We start from the raw sequence: 16,343 nt of genomic DNA, 5'->3' as shown, positions 1-16,343 counted from the left end.
CCAATTATTTTAACCACAATATTGGTAATTATGAAATAGTCTTATATTACTTTTATTATGTACCATTACATTTGCGATTATAGATTAATAAAAGCGTGAATAATATTGATATATGAGTCAAACACCAGACGCTAAAATATGTTAATTATCTGACAGATGCAGTGTAGTATAAATTTTTAAATCGTTTACTATTAAAATGTGTGTGTACCGATAGATATTATATCTAAACAGAATTATTTAAATAGATTTATCTAAATTAATATTTATTAAAAAATTTATTAAGATCCTAATTTTTCACAAAATACAAATCAATAACGTTGAAAATATACTAATATTTTATCAATAAAAAATGATAATGGTATGCTTAAATCATTTTAATCTTGATAAATAAATGCAAATAATCTCGCTACAAGTAATATTTTATATCTTTATATATTTATTATTATTAAACAATTCTTTTAATCACGTAAATTGCGTTCGATTTTCTTAAATAATCGAACGCAAATCAAACAAATGCATTCAAATAAATAAATGATCGACATAGCGTACGTTAATAGATACCGATAATCGCGAGGGAGACAAACAGCATTCGTAATTACAAGTTTGCGGTTGAAGTATGAATAAGTGAAAACCAACAGAGACAAAATTGTAGTGGAAGGGAAGGAAATTGGATTGGGAAGAAGACGGGAGCTCTAGCATTTGAGAAAAAGAGAAGGAAAGAGAGAGAGGAAGTGGAGAAGGAATAGAGAAAACTGACCTCATCGTACATAATGGGCATTGCCGTTGTTGCGTAAAAGAGAACGCAACGCAAAAGAGCAAAGGAAAGAGGGAAAGAGAGAGAAAGAGAAACAAGAGAAAGGAAGTACGGAAGAGACTGTCCTTTGTATAGCCCTGCTTGCCCTTAGTGACCTACGTGTTCGCCGAGAAAACGTATTATTGCAATTTCGCATGCAAAAGTTATTACACGAAATTGTCTGAAAATTGCGCCCCGGTTCAGCTCTCGCGTCCTCTCTTCCTTCGTATCCGCCTCTTTCCAAAATAAACCGCGCTAACGTCGGTTTATTTTGGAAAGAGGCGGGCTTACCTGCCTGGTTTGTAAAATATACATGAAACAGACTTGCCTTGCACGCCGCACGAAGAGAGCCCGATCCAAGTCGCGCTTAAATCCGGCGGGAAATACCACCGCGCGAATCTCTTATGATGATATCCGGTAGCGAGACGGTAGCGAGTGACATTTACAGGAATGGATCTTGCTCGCACATTCCAGATTCATGGAAAAAATGTTGCGTATATTTTACAGAACGCAGTTACATAATTTAAAGCAGCCGTCCGCGAATTTTACCTATTTGATCAAGACACAGAAAGATTATATAACATTAAAATGTGTGACGCGAATACAAATAGTCGAGATTCCGAGAATATTTTTGTACGTATGAGGCATATTTAATTTAATAAAAGTCGTGATATTAATATTATAAAATTTATAACATTTCCCCATAGCGAAAGGTTTGATGATGTAATTTCATTAATATAATGAAATGATAGAATTTATATTCGAAGTATACATAAAGTAATTCTGACAGCTGGATCGCTTCAAAGAGTCCGAAGAGGATGCTAGAGTTCTTAAAATATGAGATAGATTGCATTATTAATATGTTTGATATTTTAATTATATTTAGTTAATTGAAAACGTTCTTCAATATTGCCAAGCTTTTATATATATATAATATATAAAATTGCTGTTTAAAATCGGACAGTGTTAAAATTTTTCATAATAATAAAGAAAAAATTTAAAAAGTATTAAATTAATCATATGCATTTTATTTTTTTTATAATATATATTACTAAAGTATATTAAATGTTTAAGCTTAAATAATTCAAAATCAGCTGCAATTAATAAATATTTTAAAGTAATTCAACTATATTTTCAAAATGGGAAAATTGAATCAACTTTCATTATTAGATAAATATGTTAGTTTTTAAATAGATCTCCTTTTTAATTATCTCCCGCCAATTATATTCAAATAAATAGATTATAATAATTTTTTGTATAGAAATATAAATAGCATCAATAAAATATCTACTAAGAAAATATTTAACTAAGATTTTTGACAAAATAATTGAGATCAGTTATTAATAACAAGATGAGAGTAATAGAGACTTGTGCAGATATTTTTATCATATTGGTAAATTCTAAAAAAAATATTTTAATAATAATTAATTTGATAATAAATAATAGTAATTTATTTTTTAATTTAAAGAAATTATTTGTGCACTAAAAATTAATGTATTTAGGATTTTATTAAAATGTTAGTCTACTTTTCTTTCAAATAATTGTGTTAAAATCAAGTTTATACTATCAGATTGAGTAAAAGTCGGAAGTTTCAATGTACGAGATAAAAGTTGTAATATTTGCACATATTACGTCCCTTGCGGCATCGATTATTTTCTTGGTCGACTTGACTTCGCGGCGCTATCTTTCACGAGGGGGTTCTGAGATATAGCAGATGGCGTGACGAATATCGCGTTCGACTTGTAATTATGAGCACCGGGGTATAACGTGGATAATCAAACGGTCAGACGTTCCTATTCCCAGTGGAAAATCACCCTCTCGGCGCTACCGCCGAAGGCAGCATACACGTGACGATTCCATCTTCTAAATCGAGGGGATGGGAACAATTGGATCATAGATCATTGCTGAATATACATATATCGGAGTTATGTCTCTTTTATCTAAACGTTTTGATCGAATTGCTATTTGCCGTCGCACTACGTATACATAGTTTTTCGCGTCATTAACATACATTATTATGGATTCGCGGTAAACTTTAAACGACATAAGTGATGTAGCGGGTTGGTTGCAAAAAATATAGGCGACTAGGGTACAATAATAGCCGCGCGAAGCGATTCTTATCGGTCCTTCATGCTTAGTTGCCCGTACGCAATAGGTAATTTGGTCTGTTCCCGAGAATATTGTCTTCTTATGTAATATGTTGTACACGGAATGGCTATTTCGCAGATAAGAAAGCGCGATAAACGAATTACCTCGAATGTTTTTTTTTATAATATTAAAAATAATTTTGCCTTTCTTCTGATAAAAAGTTATCAGAGTTATTAAATATATAAATTAAAAAAAAATTTTTTTTTAACTGATATCTCAATCTGATATTATCTTATAATATTTTCATGCTATTAGAATTGACAAAAAATTTATCTTTCGACATATTTCATAGTTGAGAATGCTTTTATATATTTAATAATATTTATCGTATATATTACGTACAATAATACATGCTTTTATACAATAACGATTTTGTATTAATGCATTGCATACATCTAATATTAATTGTGTTTACAATAATAAAATGATTGATAACCATGTTTTGTCAGAATTGCATGACGATCATTTTTTCTTCGCGATGTATAGCTATTATATTGTAGGACAAGTAAGTTGTAAGTCTCTCTATGCATGTTTTATTTCAGTACACTGTAGAACTCTCCTCCTTATATCTGTAATAAAAATAGACTTCACACACTTGGATCATCTAAGAATAAACATGTTGCAGAGAAAAAAAACACTGCGTCATAAAGTCGATCTTAACGTAATGGTTATGCAACGCGTTTCACATATCGGGAAATACTCAAACTTTGGCTAGAAATATGGATATGTCCGTCCATATGTCTATGGGTTTATCCATAAATATTGATTGCACGTAGCACTGTAGATCGATGTAAAGGCATATGTCGTAGCGATATTTCATTTCATGTCATACAGTCATAGAGTCATTGCACCGCAAAGTTGAGAAGCACAGTTAGGTGATATTCATTTAATTCGCATCTTTTATTTAATATTATAAATCTTATTTAATATTATAAAGAAGGTTATAAACAAATAAAATTATTGTATATAAAGTGTTATAATCTAAACATTATAAATCATTCTTTAACATTTTGCTAACAGGAACAGCCTTAGAAGAACTGATATTTTTCGAAAGTGGTTTCAGTAAATTAAATGTTTCCATTGAAAGATTTTCAATAAAAACACACATTCTTAAAATTTTGCAAAATGTAATTATTACATAACGCGTCTATCTTCATAATTTTGCACTTATATTTTTATGTACAATTTTTGTAAAATAGATTTAATTTGTGATTATTTTTAGCAAAAAAAAACACAGAGTTAAATAAAAATAAACAGAAATTAAAATAAATAAAGTTTATTGTTGACATAAACTTTAAACTTGTGTTAATAATAATATTGCAAACATGAAAAAGGTTGGTAATTCGAAAGAATAAAAAAATTATTGTAAATTTTGCTATTTAAAAAATTCTCGTATAAATTTTTTGTAAACTTTATGAGACTTTGAATTATTGTTAATGTGGTTATTTTGTCGGCATACAAATCAAAACGATAATGCGCGACGTGTGAGCGATAAACGATTACGTTTGACAATAAATTATTGTTTTGCGCCTGCTCTAATTTTCCGGTTCATGCACCCGTAATAACTCGCGGTGTCATGGCTACTGAAATATGAATGCTTAAGTACTTAAAGACTCGTTTAGATTGCAATAAAAAATCTCTGTCACATTCAAAACAGCAATTATTTGATATAAATTCTCTAATTATTTTACGTTTTAAAATATAATATGATTAAAAAAAGACCCGATAAAATTGCTTATCACTGAGAGAAAAATCCATGATTTTTCCGATTAAAAATGATCGGATAATCCGATCAAAAGGTAACAAACGGATATTACCGATCTTATTAATTGGAAAAGAAAACCGATCAAAGTTAAAATGACCGATCAAATATATCCGATTAGAAAATTCCGATTAGCAAACATCCGATCAGAAATATCCGATTAAAAAACATCTAATCGGAAAGATCCGTTTGTTACTTTTTCAACGGATAATCCAATCACATCATATCCGATTAATAAATCTCTTAGTCCTAATCGGAAATTTCCTATTATATATATATATATATATATATATATATATATATAAAAAATATGCATTCATTTTACATTGGACAATTTTCATATGCGGAAACACGACGTTTCGACGCTGCTCGCGAACTAGGAGTCGCAAAATCACATAACAGTCGCCGCGTATATAATATATATATATATATATATATATATATATATATATATATATATTACGATTAATATACGTGAACGGATTTCTGATGAAAATTGTCCGATGTAAAATGAATGCATATATATATAAATATTTTTTTTTTAATCCGGCGTTTATCCCATCACTCCACTGCTTATTTTATTAATATATATTTATCAATGTACTGCAAAAAGGAAAAAACTTCACTCGCACAAGCACAGAGCTTAATATAGAAATTATACGGAATTATATTCGTAACACGACGCAATTGTTGCAGATCGCAAGATGTCGCAGGCAATGACTCGGCGATTAATACCAGAAACGGGTCTCTACGGTTCTGCGCAATACGTTCTGCGCCGGTAATATTTGATCGGATATTATTATATTTGATCGGTTATTATATTTCATCGGATTTATTTTTAATCGGATATAACATATTAGATCGGATATTGAACTTGATCGGATAAAATACTTTAATTTTATCCGATCAAGTGCAATGTCCGATCAAGTTGTATATTAATCCGATCATATTTGAACGGATAAATAAATGACGGCTCATTTTCCATTCATATTTCATCGAAAATAACCTTTCATCGGATATCATCTTATCGGATAGGTTTAGATCCGATCGAAAAGTACTGAAAATCGATCGGATACAGTGCTGAACGGTTTTTTCCGATTAAAATTGCTGGACATTTTTCTCAGTGTAGGTATAAATATGTGATCTTTGAAAAAAAACAAAAAGAACCATTCAATAAGAGTTATATGTAAAAACAAGTTATGTTCTCAATTGTTTTAATTTGAAAAAACTGTAATAATCAATCTTAAAAGACTTATAATTTTGCATAATTTGATGAAATAATATTTATAAGATAAAGAGGCTTTGAAAGTTTACTTAAACGGCTTAAGTTTTGTAGGACACTAGTTCATTTTCTTTCACATTTTGAAAGAGTTAATCTTTTAGAAAAAAATTATCATAACTCGTATTTTATGATCTTTTGAATTTACATAAAAAAACGACTGAATTTTTCTTTAAAAAAATTGCTCGAGAATATTTAAAACAACTATTTCGTATACATAATTAACGAATTTCCCGGTTATTCGCGTTATTGAAATCAAAAACCCATATAATGCTCAATTAAACAACGTAATATTATGGTTTAGGAACAATAGCAAGAAAATTATTAGAAGGCAGTCGTGAATGAGTAAATATCAGGTTGCAGGGTTGGATATCGCGCAACCACAAACACAATTAATACCGCAAATGTGTGAATGCAGCAAATTTTCCGGTTGCACGCACATAAATAGGGCAGGTTTCAACATAAATAAGATATTCATAAAGGAATCATACTGAAAGCATATTTGTGTGTAATGCACATATGTATGTATAACGACTGCTAATTATCCGGTCGACGATTTTTCTCTTTGCCCCCGCGTTACGTTTCCCCAACATACGCACGACATAGTCCGTTGAATTAATGCAAATTTATGCTCGCACGCTTACGCGCAGATTCCGTTGTAAGCCGATCGGCTTATCGCAGAATTACGGACCGTAGGGACAAATAAAATGCGAAAATTAGCACATTGTTACTTGCAGAATCGCGTCCACTGGCAAAGGTTTCTGATGTGAATCATAATCTCCACTTTCGAATTCGCGCGAATGTTCATTTATCGCACATTTACGTATCGTAACGTAAAGTTTCTCTTAACGTAATATAGAATAGTCACTTTTTAAAAGATCGTAAAAACAATTTGCTAACATTAATTTGTTACGTATCTGTGTAATTTTATCACAATTAAATTTAGATTTGATCGAAATTTTTAAAAATGTTCATATTATATATTTATAGTTTTTTATGTGTGTGTACAATATAGAATTTAATTCCGAATTTTTTTGTGATTTAATTAAAACGACAAAAAAAATTTCTTGCATTTTCTATCACACATACATCAAATTGCTCGAGAATATTGCTCATAATTGGAGAACTAAAAATCATCACACTCTAATGCCTTTTTTACATCACTCTTCGTAAAAAGATCAAAATGGTTATTAAATCGCGTCGTCAAAGTTATCAAAATTATGCCGCATTTCTATATTAGTAATTTTCGAATAATATTTAACGAGAGTCTCATTCTATTCTAGTCAGTATCATATTAACATACAATTTCGTTAGCAAAAAGTCGAGGATTTGCAATTCTCTCAAAATACACTTGTGGACTCCGACCATGAAAACATATATAGCTACGTCGATAAGAAACGAGCACAGGAGAATATAGTCGATAGTTAAAAGCACATGACATATCATCGACGTATCATCAACATAGGAGAATCTAATCCGACGTTGTACGGTTTGACCCGAGTTTAAGTTCTCGGTACACAATCACACGCGTCATAAAACGCTCCCGAGGTCGCGCTTGCTCGCTCGCTCGCAGCGGTTAATAAAACACGCGAGGTGGATTTTGTGTGTTTAAAGGATGATCCTAGAGCGCATCTGTCGGTCTCATAAAGTATTCCTTGTCGCACAAAACCCCCGTGAGGGCGGTAAGCCGTGATGCGCGAGAGCTGCGGTTAGTCATCCGTGTCAAATGGGCGAACCTAAACAGATTACACGCTGATTGGCCCCCGCCTTGTCGCCACCCTTAGAAGCCACCCTCTATATCTCGCGGCGAGACGCGCGCGAAAGGGGACGACAGATGTGCCGGCTAATTTTGCTCTCTCTCTCTCTCTCTCTCTCTGGCTTTTTTTTCTCTCCTCGCGACCGTGTCATGTTCCTCGCGCGCGGTATGCATTTAATGGCGCACCGCGACGAATTCCGCAGGGGTGGATGGGGGTTGACGACGCCGCGTTCTTCGCAGGCTGTTTGTCGCAGGGGGCGAGGTTATTAAGGGCGAAATACGTGCGTATATCTTCCGCGTTGCTGTTCCCCCGACGTACGATATTGCACCGAGATTCGAAGGACGAAGACAAATTCTCGCGATTTTGTTTAAACCCGAAGGGGGACGATATCGTATCACGCACGCCTGTCAGATTTCATATAATATATTTTGGTTTGAATTCGTTAAACATTCTGCGAAACTGAGCTTTTAATGTATGTTTATTAAATTGACGTTTTAAAAGCTGTTTCGCGAAGTGAGATAGATTTTATATTGATTTAACGCGATTAATAATTCATGGAGCGAAGTGGTATATTTAATTTAGCGCCACATAGCCTCCACTTAAGTGAATAATGTATTATTGCGATATGATTATGACGGTTTCGTTTGCACAATTTTATTTATATGGGACTCGCAAAGCGTCACATAGTTGTTAAACTGTTATTAAGTAATTATAATAGGGGCATTAATATATAATGACACACAGCAAAATCTGAGTATAATGACATTCGATTGCGGAACGCCATGATTTTATTAATATATATATTTATGCTGAATAATATTTTAGTTGAAATAACGTACATATTTCAAAATACTTTCATCTTAAAAAATAATCATATTAATATTAATTTTTTAATTAATGTTTTAATTAATTTCTTTTTCTCGAAATGCTTGTGAAAAGCGCAAAGATTTTAGTTTTAAAAAATGTTTAATTATCCGAAGTTTTCATAAAGAAATGCTATAATGTAAATAATGTTATTTGTATTAACTTGAAATATTAAATTTTTTATTATTTATTTGCTTACGTTAAATATTATTTAATGATTAATTTTAACTCTAAAAAATGTTTGTCGATGCATATAAAAGTATAATCGTATACCGATACATATAAACGTAATATGTTATTTTTAAAAAATTCTAATTTTTGACATGTGCCATCTTAAAAATTATACAATTTAATTATATTTAGAATAAGCGAATAGTTATTCACTGCTAAGCCCCTGAAGATTCAAGTTGTCGAAATACGCAATCTCTGTAACATCAGGCATTCAACATGTTAATGTAAATTCAACAAGAGCGTATTACGATTGTTTTCGTTCTCTCAAAAGCAATGATATCAAACAAATAAAATTACTCACACATTATATTAACCTCCTCCATATTCACACTGTCTAATTACTACTTTTGTGCAACGATAAACTCCCGTCAATAACAGATATCAAGTTAATTAATTAACATTGCAGAAAAGAAGCAACGATGCAGTAACACGCCTTTTTAAAATAGATAATTTTACTTGTAAAATCTATGTATAATTTCTCTCTTTCTCCCTCTCTCTCGACATTCATAACATTTCATTAAACGTATCGCGAAAGAAAAACCCAACACATCTCAGAGAAAGGACATCGGACATGGTTAAATTTAAAACTCTCATAGGCAACCTAGATTCATGTAATATTAATGATCTTATTCCCCTTGTCCTTTTATTCCAATTTCCCTTTCTCCGAATCGTCAGACCTGCAGCTAAATTCCCAAGATATTTCCAAGGATTTCTTTAGGAATTTGATTCCAATGTTGGCGTGCAATGTGGCCGTACTTTTGCTGAATAATTTCTGACGCGGAGTTAGTTTGTCCGCCCGGGCGAGAAGAAAGATGTTACATCGAGCTCTCCGGACCTCATACGATATTCCCTTTGACTCCGGTCGTGATACTCTAAATCCGGCAGCCTCTAGTACTTTCGTGACATGCGCGACGCGCACATACATATCCGTCAGACTTATGTAAACGAAAGGAGGATGGTGTGTGTCTCGCTCAGGATCAAACGGGGAGTCGAGGGAGAGCATCGGGAGTTTTATCGAGGAAGACAAGAGCGGGGCAGGACGCGGGTTGCCGCTTTGTTGGGCGGAACACTTAGATTTGATGGGTAATTTGCGTGCCAACACCTCATCCCACGGAGGGGTCTGGAAAGACGCCCGCCTTCCTCGGTTCGATGATAACGATTAATTGCGATTTATCGGCGTTATCGCCCCGTCGCGTCGTCGTGAGGCGATTCATAAAGGCAATTTTCGCGATAGGCGAGCGTGCATTAAGTGTATCGATTCGTTTGATTTACCGGCCTAGAAACACGAGAGATGGAAAACAAGATTGCGCGCGAGCATTCGCTGCGAAATTAAAAAATACGCTCTACGAACGATTATGAGCGACGATTATATTGCTTCTGGAATTTATACGCGATGCGAAGCCTCGTCCCGGGATTTGCATACGCGATATGTATCGATGCTACGCCACCGTTGTCGATTATAATCGTTTTTTGTGTTGGATGGCATTCCTATTTTCATCAATCAACGATCCGTATCACAAATGGATATGCAAAAAAAACTGCAACTATGTGTCGGGAAGCAATCAATGCTAATTAACGAGCGACGCTGACCTGTCGCGTTACTGTCATTACACTGCAGTTTTCAGCAGGAGAGTTTGCGAAACCATGGAAGTCAAGTTCAACAACTCGCATAAGACAGTGTCGTAAAAGCAGACTACTATGCGATAAAGTAAATTATTAAGTGCACGTAATGTGCATTACATTGAGATATTAAAAAAATTATCTTCTTGTTATTAGGTAAAATATTTATACCTTTGTGCGTGTTTTTAAAAATTATAAAAGTTATAAAATTTTATATTTATAATCGCGTAACGTGTAATTATATTTAAATTATATTTTTAGACTAGTTTATAATTTGTAAATTGAAAAGTTATGACAATTATAGAAATTTCAATAAAATCAATAGATTCAGATTGTATCGTATCAGAATACTGCTGTTTGATAAAATTATGTCATGAATCAATGAAACATATGGAAACGTTTGAAAACGAGTATTTGTCACCATAAAGTGACGCCTCCATTTGATCACGCGGCCGATATGTCGAGCAATCCGTCAAGAAACGTACGAAGTGAGAATGATTTGACACACAAAATGGATTTGCGAATCGTGCGTCTTATTTGAAACATTTCGTTGGAAACGAGTTTTGCCGCGACATAGTGTGTGTTTGTATATATGTATACACGCACACACACATCTCTTTTCTCTCTTGATTTTTTTTTATTCCCTTCACTTTTTTCTTTTTTCTACACAATATAACAAAATATCGCACCAAATATTTTTTTAGATACAAAAAATATCGCATTCTTATTTTTAAAAAAATATATTAAACTATCGATAATTTATATATTTAATTTGGCAAAAGATCTTAACAAAGCAAGCCTTAATAGATAGTAAAATCACTTAATCTAGTTAATTTTAATTTTTATTGAATTTAATATAAACAAACTTTATTTGTAATGTAATTGCTGATTAAACATAAATTTTATTTGTAATGTAATTGCTGATTAATTAATATATAGTTAATTAAAAGATTGAAAAGAGAAAGACATCCGCGGTTTAAAAAATTCTGTATATAAAAAAATGTTCTTTTTCTTCTGCCTTGAAATTCATGTGATGAATGAGAGGAAAAATTTGCGGTTAAAACACATTGAAGAAATTTTAATGGCTTCCCGTGAGAGTACCTTCTATTCGGGCGGATACGCGGCGAATGAATGAGATTGGTACTCGTTCGTTACTGTAATTCGGCGTGAAGAATGGACCAAGGGGAAAGAAAGAGAGGTGGCATACTGACGATAACGAGAAAAGGCTCGTTGAGCACGTCGCTCTGTTCCAATTATGTAAAAACAATCCCGTAAATCCGAGTTTGCCAGCAATCGCCGAACGGGCCGACGCGCTTGGGAAAACGATAAAATTCGCCTCAACGATCTAACCGCTGCAATTTCACTCTCAGACTCTTAACTTTACGAATTCAGCCACTTCTGGTTTATCACAGAGTGTCCCTTTAATGACGGATTCTTTGACCGATTTGGAATCGAATTTTTCTCGGCAGAAAATGTCGAAAGGGATCATCATTTGTTACAACATACTTTCGAAACTTTTGCATCCTTACGTACTTATGACTAACAATAAGTTTTCAATTAAAAAGTTTTATAGAAATCAAGTAAATTCTATCTAAGTAAAAAAATCTAGTTTTTTTACTGTCCAATTGACTTCTGAAAATTTAATTTGCAAAAGAAGCTCTCTTTTTTTTCAATCGCTGTCATTCGAAAATTATTGATGCTTCGATTTTCCTTAAAATAAAATTGACTCTATATTAGCCATTAAAAGAATATCTGATATAATAAAAAAAAATCATTTTTATCGATAGTAAAAATATAACGTATTATTAATATCGTATGTTGTAATTATTGAGTTAATCAGATAATATTAATCATAATTGTAATATAAAAAGATCAACTATTGCCACATATTAAAAAAAAGCTACAGCAGAACATTTGTATTTTTTAAAGAATTTTCATGATTGCGAGTATAATGTTTTTAGTATTAACTCACAAAAAAAAGCACCGTTAGAACATTAACAATTATGTCACGTCGCAATAATGGTTTTATGGGAGAGGAAAAGGAGGGGACAAAAGAGAAAGAGACGGAAAACGAAAGGTAGGAAACGTTCATAGGATTTTCATTTGGTCGTTGAAAGGATTCGGCGCCCACCTGTGCATCCCTGAAGTCGTTAAGTACTACCTTGGGACTGCGGGGAAGTTTCGAGACAATAAGCGAAATTTGCCCGAAAAGCGCTCCCTCGAGCTCGCTGTAAATAGAGAAACTGTGTCAGTAAAACAGAGGTAGCGTTTGATAATAAGTAAAAGTGAATTTTGCTGAAATATAGAGCGAGTCTCTGATACGCGGTCCTTTTGTAAATCGGATACTGTACATTATATTATATATGCGGATATTCGATTTTTGTATTAACTTTACATGATATAATAATAGAAGTTTACGCGGATATTCAATTACATTCATCTCTGTTTAATTAACTAATATTTAAATTTCTTTAGTTGATTGTGATTTAATACAAATTACGTGGTAATATTTTTTCCTTATGTTTTCTACATCTCCTTTTTTTTTTTTTTTAAATAAAATCAAGTTATTCTGGAACAGGTGGATGTAAAAAAGACGCAAGAGTTTTACAAAATGTAACTTTTATCCGTCCGTTTTAGCTCGAGGCAAATTACATGGCGACGTGACTCAAATTATATGACTGAGATTATGCTTAGGATGAAAAAAGTAACATTTTTTTCCTTAGCTACATTGCGTATGTGTGTGTATCTTAAATAAACAGTTAAATATATGCAAAGGTGTCCCAGCTTTAATCTTTCCACATAATTATCACCCCGAGAAACTAAATTAAAATGAAGTATATTTATACAAGAATATATATTATAAAACATTTAATAGGATATCTCGCGATAATTCATAATTTCAAAAATGTTGACCGTGATTTTAAAGAATATACAGTAATTAAAGAATCTAATATTACTAAAAATAATAGTAATAATAAAATAATAATAATAATATATTTCATCAACGGAATCTACGTTACAACGTCTGACATTATGTAACGAGTGGCACATAACGATGTGGTCAAATATTCTGTGTTTACGGAAGACAACCATTGTTATCATCATGTGTAATTGGGAACTGTGTGCGGACTCGAGAGTCCAGCAACTCGACGTAATCGGTCGCGTTATGTGAATCTATCCGACGCGTTGACGATTCACCGGCCAATTATCGCGATCCTTAATTAACGAAACGAGTAGCTCGAAATGAGAGAGAAACGTATCGAAGCTAACTAAGTATTACGGATCTAGAAAATGCGATTGCGCAAAAGCGTCACCCTCGTATGTAATCTATACTTTTTTCTACTACTTATTGTTATAGATATCAATCATTTTTATCAGTGGTATTAATCGTAACGCTATTGTATTATGATGCTGCGCGTGATTTCGTTACATACATCCTCTCTATCTATCTCTCTCTCCTTCTGACAATGATAAATCGCCGTAATTGATTGAGGGTTCGAGTACAAAGATTTTAGATTCAAAAAATCCTTTTATGTCATTGAAAGGAGAAACTCTTAGAATCGGAATAATTATCGCGCGCGGTTATAGTTATCGTTTTCGAAGTAAAATAAAAATTTAAATATTTTACAGCAAACTAATGAACAAGACAAATGTAACAACTTTTCTTTCGTTTAAAAAGAAAGACGAGAAGACATTTCGATTCAAATTATCCTCGTGAGATTTAATGAATCACTCTTTACTTTGACGGAAGTGCATCATTAATTAATTCCCCGACAGCTGCAATTTCCGGAATGGGGCAACATCGGGTTCTTTTTTTTTTAGAAAGCAGCGACCAGACTCTCTCGAAGTGTCGTGTCCAGATATGGATAATGAAAATGGATCGCCGCGCGTCGTGCGGGGTTTCCCGCAGAAGCGGAGAAAAGGCGGAGAGAGTTGCGCAAACGTGAGAAATCCGGTAAATCCGCCAAAGAATCTTGTTAATTGAACGCTTAAGCGACCCGTGTGCAGCTGGTCGAAATCGATCCCGGGACACGAGAATTGGAGTGATCGCGTTCATTTCGTTCTGATTCCTGGCGATCGGATCCGCACGACTCTCATGTTCCTCGTTTCTCCTCGGGGCTGGTCGACACACATCCACATCCACATATACACACACACATATAGATACATATATGTATGTATATAGATCGAACTAATCTCGGAACGGGTTACGGGCAACCGAAACGTGCCGCAGCACAGGATCGGCGAGTTTATCGCATTTTCTTGCGCGATTTCTTGTTCTGCGCGCGACGTCCATAACCCCGGAGCCATGAAAAATGTCCCCCAAATCTCGTAACGATCTCGGGACGTGCGCATTGGAAAGCTGGGAATATAGAGCTCTCTGTGATCCGCTCGCTTTGTACGGCGAGATAGTCGCTGTTCGGACAATTTTCACAATCGAAGATCGATAAGTGCGACGACGCGAAATTTTGCCGTAAGGTAACTTGTGGAGAGATGGCATTAAAATGTTGATACCATTTTATTTTTCGATTCTCGCTTCTAGTTTCTTAAATCTAAAAATTTAAAATAAAAATATATATATATATCTGTAGATATTTGCTCCTCGTAGATTGTATTACGGATCTTGACAGTATTGTTTCAGATTTTCGAGCAAACAATTCTATTTTTAAAGCAAGCAGAAATTGGAGTCTGAAAAATTGCTTTTTAGAATCGACATATCTACTAAAACAGAACTATAAAAAACGTTGATAAAAGTCAGTAAAAAATAAATAGATAAATTAAACAGATTTAGAAACCTATAGTCTTCCTTTATTATATGAAATATAATGCGGAATATTTCATTCTGGTGACGTTTATAAATTTTGTCTAAATTTGTTTCCATAAATATATAAATATATATTCTTAAATATAAAATATTCTACATATGTGAATATAACAAAGTTAAAGTTGCTACGTTAAATATGATTTTAAACAGTTTAAAAATCAATACATGCATGAAAATAACACATCGCATGTTCTGTTCATTAAGCTTCACCGAGCAACTTCGCAGACAATGGTTTACGTGAGCGGGTTGATTATAGCAAAACGCGACTGAAATTTCGCATAGAACCTTGAAGGCATAGTCGACGGTCCGGCATAATGACATCTCTATTAATCGGATGCGGCGCATCTCCCGAGTATTTGCTCAGTCGCGGGGAACCGAAATTCTCAGATAATCTCAAGGATAGGACTTGGAAGTTTCGCCCGCCGCATAGAAATCTGGCGAGAGCGAACGTAGCCAGAATCTGGCCTCCATCTCTCGCTGGCTTATGCCGTGACAAATGGCAAGGTTCGTAGATAATAGGTAGTGGCTCCGGATTCGTATCTTGGTGACGATCGATCGGTTTCAATTCGAATCCTCGCTGCGGAAAGACCTTGTCTTCTCTGGCTCTTATCGGCAAATGGAATGTATATATACACGTGTGATATATATATATATATATGTATGTGTGTGTGTGTGTGTGTGTGTGTGTGTGTGTATAACATAAATACGACAAACACATTCGCTGAAGCACCAACACTTGGTGTGTGTGCACCTGTACGTTGGTATATTTGAAAATGCCAGATTGGAGAGAAATGTTCTGGGAAGAAATACTTATTTCTCGCTTGCGCGAGAATAACGGGCTTGTGCGATATACATTATAGGAATTCCCAGGCTTAGGGACACTCGTTTCGATTAATTTTTTTTCTTCGGGATTTTAGGAATCCGGCCTTCAGTGCAACAGATATATTTGATGGAGGCGAGAAAAAGGAAATAAAAGAAGCAATTCTAGCAAAATAAAAACGTTTTTTCATTGTTTCTATCGTTAAAAATATGATAATTATTATGCAATTTTTTCGATATGTTGC

General features: G+C 33.7%; 1 protein-coding gene and 1 long non-coding RNA gene across 4 annotated transcripts in view; one reads left to right on the top strand and one right to left on the bottom strand.

Annotated features, from left to right (window-relative positions):
• Positions 1–16,343, bottom strand: part of LOC145932591 (uncharacterized) — a 213,563-nt gene that overhangs the window by 65,746 nt on the left and 131,474 nt on the right. The gene's annotated exons all lie outside the window — the stretch shown is intronic.
• LOC145932589 (neuronal growth regulator 1) overlaps positions 1–16,343 on the top strand; it is a 106,236-nt gene that overhangs the window by 42,394 nt on the left and 47,499 nt on the right. The gene's annotated exons all lie outside the window — the stretch shown is intronic.

The sequence above is a fragment of the Prenolepis imparis genome, unplaced genomic scaffold (genome assembly GCF_030444845.1).
Source record: "Prenolepis imparis isolate NDT839.2.m4 unplaced genomic scaffold, iyPreImpa1.0 SCAF_2, whole genome shotgun sequence".
In the NCBI taxonomy this organism is placed as follows: Eukaryota; Metazoa; Arthropoda; class Insecta; order Hymenoptera; family Formicidae; genus Prenolepis; species Prenolepis imparis.
Note: the sequence above shows the minus strand (reverse complement) of the source record. Positions and strands in the feature narration are given on the sequence as shown.